The sequence below is a fragment of the Enhydra lutris genome, unplaced genomic scaffold (genome assembly GCF_002288905.1).
Source record: "Enhydra lutris kenyoni isolate GAN:26980312 unplaced genomic scaffold, ASM228890v2 scaffoldscaffold63, whole genome shotgun sequence".
NCBI lineage: Eukaryota > Metazoa > Chordata > Mammalia > Carnivora > Mustelidae > Enhydra > Enhydra lutris.
In genome coordinates, this window is record NW_019154147.1 from 609,982 (window position 1) to 627,064 (window position 17,083).

The 17,083-nt window shown below is 36.4% G+C and overlaps 1 pseudogene; it reads right to left on the bottom strand.

Annotated features, from left to right (window-relative positions):
- Window positions 1-15,818: 15,818 nt before the first annotated feature.
- LOC111158753 lies at window positions 15,819-16,581 on the bottom strand (annotated as a pseudogene).
- Between the last annotated feature and the right edge of the window lie 502 nt (window positions 16,582-17,083).

Consider the following 17,083-nt stretch of genomic DNA (forward strand, 5'->3'; position numbering starts at 1 on the left):
AAAGAAAACAACTGACCACCAAAGTCTGGATTCTCAAAATGGATTTAAATTATTCCTTTTATCTTAGGAGGATAAAAAGATACTAGTTTCATCAACGTTTGTTTACTGTAGAACCCTAATGAAGAAGTTAAGATCCTGAGATCTATTATAGAACAAAAATCTCCAGTATTTTGTCTGCTGTCGTGATAGATCCCTTACCATAGGCAAACAGGTTATAAGATGCAATTGATCCACTGTTTCCAAACAGAAGCCAGAGAACCAAGTCTTATAAATGGCTAAACTGGGAACATTTAGGTCACCATATCAGATTGCTTACCTTTTTATGTAATACACCATCAAAAAATACGTTCTGACAGTTTCAAGAACAATATAATTATTTTTTAAAATTGAGGATGACATACTGTTTTATGATTTTATAAATGTAATAAAATACAGAATTTATCTAGAGGGAGATTCCACTCTGATTTTCAATTAGCTTAACCAAAAGGGGTAAACACAATTAGTCACAATAATTTTTGCAACCTCCATCATTATCTATCAAACTACACCGGAGATCATTTCTATTTTTATAGTTAGAATAAAACACAGCAGGTCTCTGTTCCTATGCTAGCTAAACTTGTATATCTCCTATGAACAATTTATTGTTCAAGCTGTAAAGGGCTTTCATGTCTTCTACATAATTTTTAAAGATGGGTGACACATGTTTAACAAGCAGAGGAAGACTGGGAGGAAAGAAGAGAATGTGTGATTGATTATATTCAATAAAATTACACAAAACATTCATTTGGAAAATATCTGCTTTGTAGTACTAATGAAAGGTATTGCAGCACATCTATTACTAATATCTAATGCTGGTTGGTCACAGTCCCTAAAGGTTAACTATGTACCCATAAAATTAGATAGTCATGTTCTAAGGAAATACTTTCTCACACTTGAAAAACAATTAACTATCGACTTTGTGTTCTTTTCCTTACTCTCATATTTCAGCCAATAGTTCTCGTCATTAACTTCTGGAAAGTAATAACCCAATGCTCTAACACAGTTGCAAGGGTCTCTTGATATGCCCTGTCTCTCTTCCCAATCTCACATTTGTTTTTGTTTTTTTTTTTTCTCTTGTTTCATTTTTTTGTTTTTGTTTTTGTTTTTTGTTTTTAACAAATTACCCATCAGTTCCGACAGCACTGCTTATGAAACATTCAACTCTGTTTAAGTGATGAGAGCAACTGAATGCAAAAAATACAGTTTAAAATATGATAGGTTCCATTTTAAAGAAAGGAAATAAAACTTCCTAGGAAGAATATCCAATAAGGAGTATGGAAATGTTAGTAAGACAGTCAGTGGTAGAAAGCTTCAAATAGAGTTTCCCAGGGACTCCTGAGTGGGTCAGTTGGTTGAGCATCCGCCTCCTGCTCAGGTCATAATCCTGGAGTCCAAGGAAAGAGTCTTGCATTGGTCTCCCAGCTCAGCTGAGAGCACGCTTCTCTCCTCCCACTCCACCTGCTTGTGCTTTTTCTTTCCCTCCCTCTCTCTTTCTGACAAATGCATAAATAAAATCTTAAAAAAAAAAATAGATTCCCCAAACAACTTTCTTACATACCAACTCTTCTTTTTTCCAATTTGTTCTTTCTCTAAACAGTTTTTAAGTCTCATGGATGCTTTAAAAACTTAACTCACATGTCAATCTCTAAAATGATGAAGTCGTCTCCATGATACCTTACCTGTAATTTTCCATTATTTCCATTTTGGCACAGTGTATTTCTTATCTAATTAGAAATACATAACAACCCCATGGAAAAATCTTTTGTTAGCCCCAGCTTACTCCCAGAGAAGGTCAAAGTCCTAGACGTTTCCTAACCTGGGCCAAGTCATTAGAACTCAGTGGCAGGTGTCTTTTGACTTTCAGTTTAGCATTCTCCTAACGATACCCGCTGGACCCTGAATGTTTTTCTACAATCTGGAAAACTCATTTTTCTGCTCATCTCAAAATGTGAATAGTGGTATAGACTGAATTGTGTACCCTCAACATTCATATGCCAAAGCCTTAATTTTCAATGCAATGGTTTTGAGAGATAAGACTTTGGGATAGAATCTGCCTTAAAGGAAAGTCATGAGGGTGGGGTCCTCATGATGAGATTAGTGACTTTATAAGAAGAGAAAGAGAGATTACATTCTTTCTCTGTGGTGTAAGAACCCAGAGAGAAGGTCATTTGTGATCCAGGAGTAGGCTTTCACTGGGAACTCGATGGACAGTCACCTTTATCTGGACTTTCCAGCCTCCAGAACTGTGAGACATAAATGTCTTTTGTTTAAGTCATGCAGTCTGCAGTGTTCTAACAGCCCAAGCTGACTAATACAAATAGATAAATCACATCTTCATAAATGCATTGCTTTAGAAATGTACCCTCTTTTTACCACAAATTTTCCTAATACTTAAATTTTTAAATTATACCCAATTAATTCATACCAATTATGTTAACCTATTGCTCCTTTAGTCTGATTCCTTCTTACTGATAGAGTACTTTTTTTGTTTTTGTTTTTGTTTTTTGGTCATTCTAGTGGTTTCTCAAGAGGTGTTCGGTAGGAATGATTTAATGTAAGTTTTATAGAAGTAAGTAAATAACAATTAAGAGTTGACTTAAATGAAGTGCACAGACACAGAAGAATCATAAAAAAAATAGCTGATTTACTAATTTAATTATCAAAGTTATTTCGATTCTGGAAAATTCAGTGGAAATTAATGTCCAGAAGATACACTATAATTTGCAGGAGATCAAACAAATAGTGTTTCTAGTTAAAAAGTAAGAGTGGTCAAAAACTATACCAATCTAAATAAGAAGCCAAATATATGAGTATATTCTAATTTCTTGCCATTATTGTTATATTTGATCACTGCCTGATAATGTATTTTAATTTATATCTCATTTTGAAAGCATGCTCACAGTCATTAAAAAAAAAAAAAAGGGGGGCACCTGGGTGGCTCAGTGGGTTAAAGCCTCTGCCTTCAGCTCAGGTCATGGTCCTGGGGTCCTGGGATCGAGCCCCACATCGGGCTCTCTGCTCAGCAGGGAGCCTGCTTCCTCCCCTCTCTCTCTGCCTGCCTCTCTGCCTACTTGTGATCTCTATCTGTCAAATAAATAAATAAATAATCTAAAAAAAAAAAAAAAATCTGGGGGCACCTGTCACAGGTTGAGTTCTCTGAGCAAACACTGAGGTGGAGTTTGGGATTCAAGATGTTTATTAGGGATTAACACCTCTGAGAAGGGAGAAAAGTAGGATTATGAAGCAGACCTGATCGAGTTTCCACCAATGTTGTCCGTGAGAGTTGACCTATTTGGCGCCTGAGTGAGCTAGCCTTTTTCCTCTTACTTCTCTTAGCAACTGGATGGGGGCTACTTTGGAAAGGTGAGTTAGCTCTCTGGACCCGAGATGGATCCTGAAAGAGCTGACTGCTAGTAATGTCTGCTCACTGCCCCCTCCCTACAGCTGAGTGAGATCAGATTGGCACATGCCAGTTTTTCAACATCTAGATATTTAAGATGAACCCACTACCATTCCAGTGTGGATAAAAGTAAGTTCTGAACATGCTAAATGATGTTCTGTGTCAAAATATCTTGAAAAAATACAATATACTGACTGTTAAAGTAGGTGGGTTGCCCTTGGCTACTTTCTGCCATGTCCACACCCAATCATCTAGCCTTCCTAGTTCAGCTGGCTACTTTTGAAGAAACTGATTCACGATGGAAGACCACACTGGCCATCTACTCATGTTCTGGTCACAACTCTTGCTCCATTAGACCCACAAAATGGCTAATTCCTTTTTATCACACATTTTACCTGGAGCAAATAGTAGAGGTTGGAAATCTTAATACCCAAGTGCCTACTGTCTCCTTTGGAATAGCAACCATGGTATAGATTGCTTGATTACCAGCAGATATATAAAAATGAAATGCTTAGAATATTTTAATCCTAAAATATTCAAAGAATCACTAAAATTGAATAAAGCTATTGGCAAAAACAAAATATTGTTTTCTGTTTCTTTGTCACAGAACCAAATCTTTTATCCCCAGCTCTCTTTTGAAAGGATATCAACCAGCATAACATTGATCCTTTCTCTAACTCTTTACTCATTCTATTTTTCAGAGGTGGAGTGATTTAAGGAATTTGTAAATTTGGGTAGGAAAAGCTAGCCATTTGGGGCTCCACTCTGCCCTTTCTCTTCTTTGGAAGCTGCTCAAAGATAGCATAGGTTCTGCTATCCTATCCCAGGACAGGCCTTCCATATGGGGCTTCCTCTGAATGGAGGGTAAGAAACAGCCTAATTCTACAATTATAATCCACACCCTAAACCTGGCCCTATCCTGTAGGGATGACTCATGTAGTTCATTGGTATTCCAGTATCCAAACATGAAAGAGTACTCTGAGGGTCTTCCTCAGAAACTGCCAATAATTATAATAGAATGAAAAAAATCCTATCTATTTCATAGCAATGAATTTAAATTATTTTTCACATACATAAAAAAGGAAAAATTAAGAAGTAAATCTGAAGGGAAAAATGTATTTTTTGATTCTGCAGTGGTAAAAGCTCCTTCAAAATTCTGCTTTGACTTCAAGATAATCAAAATTCTTATAAATAGTATGACAATCTGACAATACCACAACACAATAAGGAATATAAACAACTCAAGTGTTCATCTACTATGCCATAGATGACTCCTCTGGTTTCTTTTTGTTTGTTGATTTATTCAAGAAAATCTTTTAAAAACTGGATTGACCAAATGGGCTCCTTGCCCTGGCATTATATAATAACAGCCAGAAATGTTGAGTAAATAAATCAATACAATGGAGCTGTATATTAGAAAAAACAAGCAGAGTTTGTACTAAATGTTTGCCCCATAGCCAGGTTTACTTTGAGCCAGCATATGAAAGATTTTGTGATTAGGCCCCAAAGCACAAAAATATCAATTAATTATGATGATTAGATATGTCTTCATTAGTAGTCTATAAATAAATCATGCACAACATTATGCAGTCAGCTATCTTGGAAAAAAATTCTTCTAGAGGGCTGTGAAAACAACTTAATTAATTATAAATGCTCTGCAACTTATCACATATTATATTTTGAAATGTTAAGGCATACATATATACACATGTTATATGTGTGTAGAGGTATTTGTCAAACTGTTCCAGTGTGGTTTTTTTTGTGCTATTTAGCACTAAAATGCTTTCTAGAATCAAGATGGAAGTTTGTTTAAAAAAAATCTGTATTTATTGTTAAAAATAAAAATGTTATTTCGATTGGTTATGTTTCCCATTCCTTTCATGTTTTCAGATGACAGAGTGTTTCTCTTTGATATTTAACTTTTGTGCTTCCAGAAATATTTTGCAAATGTGCTCCTCTTCTCTTCCTTCCCCACTCCTTCACTGCCCCCAGTATATTTTCTTCGTTGATTCAAAAACAATTTCTTCCTAAACATGTTGCTGTTATTAAAAGCATTTCAATTACACTGACAACCCATTTGTGCAAGGTATCCTTCATTTACTCCTCTAGATCCTCTGTTCCCCCTTCTCCACCCAACTAGAACCCCAGGAGACTGACCTCTGTGAACTGCATGAAGCAATTTCCTTGCCCTCAGGTTTCCAGTTGAGCTCCACTAATGGGGATCCCTGGCAGATCAGACGTGGGTGGGGGAATTTATTCCGCTAGCTCCTTCACTGCAAGTTGACTGTGTACCTCAGCCAAAAGTCCTGACAGGTGATTCTTGCTGACAGGTCTCCCTATGCGTTTTAGTCCTTTCAGATCCAAGCGTGGTAACGGGTCTGTCCATATAACTCACCCTGAGGTACTGCATCATCTCTCTTGTTTTCCCTATCCCCTACCCTAGCTTTCATAAATAGTGTTTTTATTAAATTCATCTCAAATTACCTGATTTGAATATGTAATCTGTTTTCTGCAGGACCTTGATTAATACATGATTTTTCTCGTAAATTATTCAAACAATACAAAAATAGAGGAAAACATGAACATCCTCATTATATATTTTGATTGTGAATACTGAAAATACAATTCAAACTGGCTTAAGCACCTTGATTTCTTTAGTTCTCTGAGTCAATATATCGCATGCAGACACACAGAAAGATGCACTTTTCAGAGCTAGTTAGGATTTAAATAGGCCAGAACAGATGTTCAGGGTACAATACAGCATGCTTTGCATCCACTACCCTGGGAAGCAGTTTATCTCAGTTGGGGTCCAGTCAGAAGAAAAAAAAATCAAATCAATTATTTCAACAGGAACAGTTTTATATAAAATTTGACAATGGCGGGGGGCACCTGGGTGGCTCAGTGAGCTAAGTGTCTGACTCTTGATTTCAGCTCAGATCATGATCTCGGGTCCTGGGCTTGAGCCTTGCCTTGGGCTCTCCTCAGCACAGAGTATGCTTCTGCTCCCCCCACCACCCCCACACCATCATGTGCCCACTCTCTCTCTTTCAAATAATAATAAATAAAATCTTCTTTAAAAAGTTAAGAATTAGGTATTAAGGAATTAAGAAGGAAAATTAAGTTATATAGGAGTGTCTTCAGGTTCCAGCTACCATCCTAGGGCTGGAGGTTACAAATACACAAATTTGGAGCAGGGGCCCCACAGAGCTAAAGCTAAGACCTGGGAGGAGGGGGTGTTCCTTGACCTGTGCTGGTGTCTCTTTGCTTGGAGGAGAAGCCTCATGGGACCAGGACCCAGACATCTAAAGAGGGATACTGAGCAACTGCAGCCCAACAAGGCTGGTTCAACAAGTGTTAAAACACTGAAAACTCAGTTCAACATTTTACTGAAACAAACTGCTGTTGCCCGGGAAAAGAAGTGAGATGAGGGTGATGTTGAAAGCCACAGGAAACCAATAGGAAGCCATCAGCAAGCAAAGATGCCGGGAGTCCCTCTTCTTCCAGCTTCCTCTGCTGCTTTCTACTGATCAAGAGTAACAGAGAGGCAGTTGGTAAAGCAAACATAGTTTGTAAATTTCCAGCCCTAACAGCACAGAACAGAGTCTAGACGAAAGAGTTCAGGTTGAAAGGCAATACTTAATAACTGGAATGGGTCAAGGCCAGGAAATCAGCCATATTCCTTTACTGGAAACACTTTGGTATTTCAGAGTTCCTACTTTATATCAGGCTTTGTGTGAGACTAGACTGTCTTAACCACAGGAAAGTTTTAGTCCTGTTTCTAACTGGACAATTAATATGATAGAACAATTATATAAGACATATAATGACAGAGATAATAATGCAAAGTTTTTGAGGTGGCATTTAAATTAGCTATGTAGGGTCAGACAGAGTGTTCCATTGGAGGTGATGTTGAGATTGGAATTGACTTGAAGCTAGAGAATCGTATTTTGGAAAACAGGAATGTCAAGCATCAAACACTACAGCTAAGTTCCATCAGAGGAATTCCCTGGTTAGAACACATATGTCACTTGCTCTGCTGCCCTTGATACCTCGGTAATAGACCTGCTTTCACTGTGCACTCCTACCATGGAAACCAACTATGGTCAACTAATTTTTAACAAATTCTTATTTTTTTCCCTCCCTTAAAACTAAAATTGGGGCATCCAGTTGGTGGAGCCTAGGTCAGGTGCCTGGAGAAAGAAAGAAGTGTATTTGATCCTATTTGTTTGATCTTGAACCCTGACTCCTTCCAAGATCCACATAATGGGGACTTCATTCCCAAATAAGGCAAGCATATTTGTATGATGGTCCCCAAATAGGCCCACTAGAAATTGTCCCTTTGGCAATCCAGCATTCACATAAAATCTTCTTCCTATTATGACAGAAAAAACAAACAAACAAACAAAAACCCTCCTAACACAATGCAATTTCCTCTCCTAGGAAAATCCATTTTCAACAGTGTCTAAATAGGAGAAAAACAGTCTCTTTAGTCACTGCATCTAACTCCAAGACCAGAATCCTTGAATAATGTCCATTCTGACTCCAGTTTCTTGGAATCTGTCTTAATACTCAGCAAAATATATCCCAAAGTATAAATAACATTATCACTTATTCTTAGCATAGTAATGATGGAAAGGAAAGGAAAAGAAAGGAACTGAACAGAAAGGAAAGGAAAAGGGGAAATAGATTACAATTATGGGTATATATTTTAAATGAACAGATTTGCAGAGATTGTGCATGTGTGAAGATTAGATATATAATTGGAGCCATAATCATTTTTACAGTAGTCACAAAGTTTTATACATGTGAGTTCTTTTTTTCTCCCATATTTCTTTTGTTATGAGCTATTGTAGAGATCTTTAGCCAGCATTGTCACCAACACTTTCTTCCTAGGGATTCTGAGCTCTTACTGGGCCTATACATAGAGTCTCAGTCTTTCACAACTAGAGCTTGTATGAAAATTCCCCAGGGAACAGTTGGGTACTCATCCTCCTTGAGACATGATCAAGCCTTTTTTTCTCTTGATTTCCAGGATCTATCACCCCCAATACTTACTGACTCATTGTCTTCAGACTCTAAATGGTCTAAATGGCATTGGTTACCTCCATGTAATGTTGCTGAATTCTCTGGTAGAGTGTTTCTTCCCTTGGTTATTACTAACTTCTAAACCAGTAATTGCTACAATTTCAGGAGTAGGAAAAATAATGTGGTTGATTAGGTATAATTAGGAAAGGTGTTAATTCCAACTCTAATCTTCAGTTTTTGGACTCATACATACCAATTCTGCAAGAAATGGTACATACATTAATCAATATTTCAAATCATAAATTGCATCCTTTCATTTGGTGCCATGACTCATTCTTCGATAAGGTATATGATAAGACTAGAGTTACCTGAGGGCATTATCTAATTGTCTTTCTTCTTTTATGGAAAGTTAGATTCTTTGCTTTGAAGAAATTATGAAAGATACCATGATGTTGAACAAGGCATCTGGTTTCTCATTCATAGTAATGCTTACTTGACGCATGATGCATGGAGAAATCAAATCTAAATCCAAATCCAGAGTATCTAATCCATATTACAGGAATTCTACATGACAAAACTAGTGGAAAAAAAATCAGCTGACCCCAAAACATATGGCACAATATTATAGATTCATTTTTACCATTTTTGGGAAATTATCCTCACACACTACTAAAGGCAACCCTGTATGGCTGCACTTATGACTAGTACTCATCTTTATCACCATAGCCATTTTTTTCATTAAGTAAGTTCTGAAGTTGCTATGAATGGGAAAGAACTGACACTGAGAAATTATGTTTTCTTGTCCACTTAATTATTATGAGTAGAAACGTCCTTTGAGTTAACATGCATCATGGATATTTTTTATGTTCTGAGCTCATTTTAAGGAATCTTTCCCCTGCTTCTCCCCTCTTCCTCAAATCCTTGTTACTAATCTCCATGTTCAGATCATTTGAGATTCCTTATTAACTAGGAAAACCATCAGCCACTTCCCATAAATTCTGGTAGATTCTGGCAAAGTGAAACAATTGTGAAGCTCTACATTACATATCAGTACCAGAGAAAACTGGACTTCTTGTGCCATTATTTGGCTCCATTAGCTCCACAAGTGGCCTTGTAGGTCAGAAAGAAAGAAAATCCTCCCAGTAGGTAAAATGGGCCAATATACACTTAAGGCTTATATATAAGCATCTCCCAAAATTTGTGTATTCTACTTTCCCCAGGGAATAAACCTTTACTTAGGTAAGCAGCTATTAGGGACAACTATGTGGAAGTTTTTTAGTATGTTCTTCAGTGTCCATGCGCTATGAGTGGAAGTTCACTCATAGTATTCAGAATACCAACATACTCTTTTTCTACCAATTCTCTAGTTTTCACATAACAGAGAGAAGAAAAAGCTCTCGATTCAAGCAATAAGTCTAATTTTATTATCTTCAAGACCACGTTTTGTTTTTTGCCCAGCTCAGTCCCTGCAGCAACAAAAGATAAGAGATTCGTTTTATCTTGGTCCTAGAAACTCCCTGGATTTTAATCAGTGCTATGAGCCTAGAATTCAAGGATTTTAACTTGTCATTCTCTTTCTTTAAGCTACTCATTGATGTTTAAAGCAGCTGCCCCCTTTACTAAGTCCATAAATTCTTCATGTACATCCTATTGTATGGTAGGAGCAACTCAATCCCCACAAGTCATGCCTGCAATGAGCAGTTGATGCCATGTGACCACAGACACTGATTTGATTAGCTTTTTAACTGCTGCTGAATTCCCATACTGGCATTTAAGTAAGATTTTGACTAGTTTCTGACCCAGCTATGCAAGATAAATGATTGATAGTCTCCACATTTCCTTGCAGGTTTCTAACGCACCCCGTTACCTGGTAATACTTTCTCAATTAGGTATTTTGGTTGTGGGGAGCAAAAATAGCTCTAGCTAATAAAAAGAGAAAATAAATTTGTTGAAAAAATGTTGGATAGCTCACAGAACTAGCTGGCAGGATGGAAGACCTGCTAGAAATGGGCAGAAAATAACAGAAGCTTTGCAGGAGGAACCACAGCCAAGATTATGCTGAAGAAATGTACTTGTTTGGATGCCCTATAGGTATCACTGGTGCCGTTGTACAGATCTGCTGCTGGCTTCAACCAATGTTACACACACCAGAAAATGATAGATTATGAATCTGAAGGAAGTAAATCCAAATCCAGATCACTGGTAAGTATCAGAAAGAATACAAAACAAACAGAAAAGAAACAAAAAGTCATCTCTGTAGTGATACATGGGAATGCAATAAAGGCATTCAATATTTGCGATTAAATGAGAAGAATACTGAGACATTTGATTAATATGCAATCTTCATTCAATATCTTCCATTACAGTAAATAATCAGTTATATGAGTCACTTATCTTTCCTGTGATTGGTCCTTTATCTCTGCAATGAAAGTAATTATATCTGCATGAGGATGTCATGAGGGAAAAATGAGTAATATGTACAAAACACTTAGAGTAGTAACCAGCAGATAGTATGGACCTTACAGGTGTTAGTTAACTAGTAGCAGTAATACTGAGGTAAAAACAATATTAGAGCCACTTCAACTTTGAAGAAAATAAATACAAATATGTAAATACAAAGAGAAGAGAACAATTGGGGAATTGTTACTACAGTTAATTTTAAAACTGGCATTGAAACAACTTGGTCAATTAGGTGTCTCCCGGTTTTCATCTTATAGTGAACAATTAAATCATAATAATTGAATAAGTGTTTTTTTAACAGAATTTATACATTTGTCTTCAGATTAAAGTTTATTTATAAAAATAACTACTATTCTGGGAATAAAAGATTGGTTAAACATATCTAATAAAAAGATGGTCAACAATATATTTGATGATAAAATATTATTGGCACTCCATTAAAGTGAGAAACAAGGTGCCAGTATTTACTACTACTTGAGTTCCTAGTTAATGTAATTACACAAAATAATACATACATGAGGTACTTGAATGGTAAGAAAAAAAATTCTCTTGCAAAAACATGGTTGTCTATCTCCAAATAATAAGAGAATTAATAAACTAAATTTTAAAAATTAGCCCTAACAAAAGAGTTCTAAAAAATTATTGAGTATATCAGAAAAAAACAAAAAACAAAACTTGATGGCATTTCCATTCTTACACATATGCTATAACTACTAGTAAGTGCAATGGAAATATATAATAGAAAATATCACGCAAAATAGAAGACAAATTTCATTCATGGTAGTAGCAAAACCTATATGGCTCCTACAGATTAATCTGACAAGGATTACTGTTAATTAATTAAGAAAAGGGGAAAAAATAAACTTTCTTGAAGACACTGGTTTTCTTGGATGATCAGCTTTAATCTTCATTCTTAATTCTCCTTAACTGTTAATTCTCCAAATTAGTTAGTAGGTTTAAAAGAATGCCAAGTCAATTTTATTTATGAGAGCACTTTTTTTTTTTTTATTTATTTAACAGAGAGAGAGTGAGCATAAGCAGGTGGAGTAGTAGGCAGAGGGAGAGGGAGAGGCAGGCTCCCTGCAGAGTAAGGAGCCTGACATGGGGCTCGATCCCAGGATCCTGGGATCATGATCTAAGCTGAAGGCAATTGCTTAACCAACTGAGCCATCCAGGTGCCCCAGTCAACTTTATTTTTTAAATTTAAACTTTATCAAATGATTCTAAATGTTTTTTTTTTATTATTTGATTTTTGTGTGTTGGCTTTCTGCTTTGTTTAATTTTGTTTTTCCTTGAACAGGATTTCTCAAATAAGGTATTGTTGACATTTTAATTAAAATAATTTTTTGTTCAATAGCACTGTCTCATTTATTGTAATACGTTAACATTTCTCACCTTCACTTAGTAAAAGCAAAAATAAGCAAAGGCACCCTTTCAGTCATTGTGACACCCTAAATTATCCCCATACCTTTCAAATATTCCCCAATCATATGAAGCAACATGAAATTAAGAATTAGTGATGTGGAAACTATCAAATTGCACTATGAACCAAATAAACAAAACACTGTAGTACACAGAAATAGACAAATATATCCGTAAAACAAAATAAGAAGCATAAAATATATTTGTGTATGCATACAAATTTACTTGTAAGCATGATTTTAAAATCATTGAGGAAAAAATGGACAATCTAGAATAAGGTCAGAAACAAAACCCACTTCTAAATAAGACATGGGGTGGGGTACTAGGGTTGCTCAGTCAGGTAATCATCTGCCTTTAGCTCAGGTCATGATCTCAGGGATCCCTCTGGGATCAAGCCCCACATCAGGCTCCCTGCTTGGCAGGAAGTGTGCTTCTCGCTGTCCCTCTGCCTCTCCTCACTGCTTATGCTTTCTCTCTTGTTTACTCTCTCTCTCTCTCTTTCCAAAAAATACAGTCTTAAAAAAATTAAAAATAAATAAATAACACATGGGTCAAAGAAAATATCTCAAGACACATTTCAAAATATCTTGAACTAAATGAAAGTACAATTTATCAAAAGTTGTGAGATGCAGTGAAAGCAGTAAGTAGAGGGAAATATATATTATTAAATAAATGTACTAGAAAAGAGGAGAGATCTAAGTCAATAATCTATGTTTTCAACTTAGAAACTAGATAGAGATTGGGCAGTAAAAGGATAATAAAGTAAATTAGATGCTATGAAAAACTCAATGCCTACACATTTTATAACCTAGATGAAGTGGATCAATTCCTTAAAAAAATATAATCTGCCAAATTCACACAAGAAGAAATATACAATCTGAATATGCCTGTATCTATTAACTAAATTGAACCAATAATTAACAATCTCTGAAAACAGAAAGTGAATTCTACCAAATATTTAAGGAATAATTTATACCAATTCTCTGAAAACTCTTTTCAAAAGACAGAAGCAGAAGGAATACAACCTAACTCATTCTATAAGACCATTATTACCCTAATACCAATACCAAAAAAAGCTGTTACAAGAAAAGAAAACTAAAATCAGTATCTTTCATGAACACAGATGCTAAAATCCCCAACTAAAATATTAGCAAATTTAATTCAACAATGTACAAAAAAGCATTATGCAACATGACCAGGTGAGATTTACACCAGGTATGCAATGTTGATCCAACATTCAAAAACTAATTGATGTAATTCATCACATCAATAGGCTAAAAAGAAAGATCACATGATCATATAAAAAAAAAGCAAAAAACAAAAAAAGCATTTGGCAAAATCCAGCAACCATTTGTGATAAAACTCTCAGGAAAAAGAAGATAAACTAAAAAAAAAAAATAATAATAAAGATTGAAAATGAAGAAATAGATGAAATAGAGGACAAGATTATCTATGTAGGAAATCCAAAGAATTGACCAAACCAAACAAAACAAAACAAAAACCCTCCTGGAGCTAATAAGTGATTATAACAAGGTTGCAAGACATAAGGCAATGTATGGAACTCTTTCACACACAACCCCTCTCTGTTGGCTGCTTTTGCACTAGCCCCTAGGGTGTTTGAACTTCCTATGTGAGAACAGATCTCTGAGTTCTATAAATTTGAGGTAATTGATGAGTGCCAATGTGTGGGATGACTACATCTGAGGGCAGGAGTCAACAGCATAGAAAATACCCCAGTCATGAATTTTTACACAGATGTAAATTTGGAGATTTAAAGAAATTCTGAAAGGACTATTCTCATTAAGGGACCAGAGAAGTTTATAGTAGAGTCATGGATGGATTATTCCTAGTCCAAGAACTCCTGGGAACTTTGGCAGTTTACCTCAGAGACCATCTGGTTTTGTTCATGACCTTGGGAGCATTCTAAACTGATCCCCACTTCAACAAAACCTCATTACCTCATTTCACACAGAATCTTCTGACTGTGCTGGGTCCAAGGCTGGTTCTTCTATGACTATTTCCAACCCTCAAAGGAGCACCAGAACTGCTCTGCACAGACTGAGATTTTATGGTCATGCTGAAACTCTGAAGAACAGCCAACGGCTTCATTTCATAGCTTTTTGTAAAAAAAATAAATAAATACATAAATGCTTTTTGTAAAGGTTCTTCACTCTTGCAGGAAGGCAAGAGTGAAGTTTGATAGTGATTGCTGTTGATCTTACAAGTGAAGCCCACACTAGTACTAGCAATAAACCTAGGGGCATGACTTGGGACTCTCTCCTTTCCCAGGCTCGTCCATTTTGTTGTTTTTGAATCCTTTCCTTTTCAAAGCTAATATATTATCTATATCCACCCTGTATTAACAGAATAGGGAGAATGAAGTGGTTATTTTAAAATTATAGTTCGAACTTTTAAAGATTTTCTGTAATGGATGGTCTGATTCCTTTGTGGGTCTAATTTCAAAATGTAAACAAAAATGACTATTACAGTTCTAAAGTATTAATAATTTGGTAAATACTTTGCTTAACTTTTTTTCCTGTCTTTTTAGCAAAACAATTTGAGTAGATAATAGGTACGTTGCTCTTTTCAAGAAAACGTAAGGAGAGGCCAATTAGAACTTCTCTACTAAAATGTAAAACCACGAAAAATGTGTTTTTTTAAAAGATTTCATTTATTTATTTGACAGAGGGAGAGATCACAAGTAGACAGAGAGGCAGGCGAGAGTGGGGGGAAGCAGGCCCTCTGCTGAGCAGAGAGCCCGATGCGGGGCTCAATCCCAGGACCCTGAGACCATGACCCATGGCAAAGGCTTTAACCCACTGAGCCACCCAGGCGCCCCATGAAAAATATGTTTTAAGGTTTTCACTTTGAGTTTTTGTTTTGTTTAATTTTTGGTTTTTGAGTTTTTTGTTTTGTTTCATTTTTCATATTGTCGTTTTTCAATAAAGAAACAAAATCACCATGCAATTTATTACCTGAATCAAAATCACAGGTGAAAGTAAACTGGCTCAGACAAACTTTAACTTGGGAAACTTCAGTTATCTGTACTCTGGGATTCAACCTGTTCCCAGAGGAGCATCTATGGGAGGTTTCTTGTTTCAGGTTTCTTGTTACTTTTAACTCAATGCAGAATCTAGTTACAGTAAAGATTGCAACAATGCTTTTAATTTCCTATAAGTTCATGGATTTCATCCAATATAAATTAATTGTATTTGTTTTCTCTTTAAAAAATAACAATAGGGAACAAGTAAACTTGATGCCTTTTCTGCTTACACAAGGTAAAATCTTCCAATTAGGCGTTTAAGGTGGTCAGCTGCAATAAACCTTTTATTTCTTCAAAATGCTGGCTTCTGCTAACAGAATTTCATGTTCCTTCTTTAGAGACAGAAACTCCTTTATGTTTCAACTGTAATTCCATTTGCCCTGAAGCAGACACAAAACTCAGTGCAACTGTTGCATAGTGTTCTTCTAGCTAGTTCCTACATCTCTATTTCATGATGATCTTTTTATTTGTTAACAATTTCACATATTCACATGTGTCAATCAAACATCTGGAATTTCCCTCCCTTTTCAGAAAATTTTTGCACCAGATCTTTCCCATTGAAGATTCTGCACAGCTGTTTTACAGCTGTGCCGAACAGTTCCATCATGAGTAGTGCCACAGTGGGAATCCTCATTCCCAATGCCACTGGAGATGAGGTTTGTGAGTTATTCTCACTCAGTTTCCTTTTAGCAGTCAATTCCTGGGTTGCCAAAGTTTTCACAATGGCAAAACCATTTCCCTTGTAAATCCTGTCTTAATATGGCTTCAGATAATCTCCAGGGACTTCCCTGACTTGGTGGAGCCTAAAAGATTTTTAATATCCTTCACTATATCTTCATCACCTTTCTTTTGGCTCAAATTCATGTCGGTGTCATCTACTTCATTTTCTTCAGAAAAATTGGCTATTTCAATCTATCCTTTGTGCTTCACACCAGATTCTTTAATTGTACCTTTCCAGCCAAGTTTGGTGTTCCACTGATAGAAGAAAATTGGCTTTCCTTTGTGGCAGCTGTTGGAACACTTGCCTTCTATGCTTCTTTCATTCTCTATAACAACATCCACCAGGATCTCACAGAGCTTCCCCTTGGACTGGCTGGGAAAACCCATTCTGTCCAGTGCCAGATATTCATGTTGGTCCAAACTCCTGCTCTTCCACAAACCAGGATGAGTCTCCTTGGCCCCACTTGACCATGTCTCCATGGTTACCAGGCCTCTTTAAGGCTCAACATATGATCTATCCGGGGTAATGTTCCACACATTTGAGAAGAATGTGTGTTTCATCGATTTTGGAAGGAATGTTCTGTGTATGTCTTAGGTTCATCTGGTCTAATGCTCAAAGTTTAATGTTTCCTTATTGATTTTCTGTCTGGTTATTCTACCAGTTGTTGAAAGTGGGACATCAGGGACACCTGGATGGATCAGTCCATTGAGAAGCCAACTCTTTCTTTTTTTTTTAAGTTTTTTTTTTTTTTTAAGATTTTATTTATTTATTTGTCAGAGAGAGAGAGAGGGAGAGAGAGCAAGCACAGGCAGACAGAATGGCAGGCAGAGGCAGAGGGAGAAGCAGGCTCCCTGATGAGCAAGGAGCCCGATGTGGGACTCGATCCCAGGACGCTGGGATCATGACCTGAGCCGAAGGCAGCTGCTTAACCAACTGAGCCACCCAGGCGTCCCAAGAAGCCAACTCTTGATTT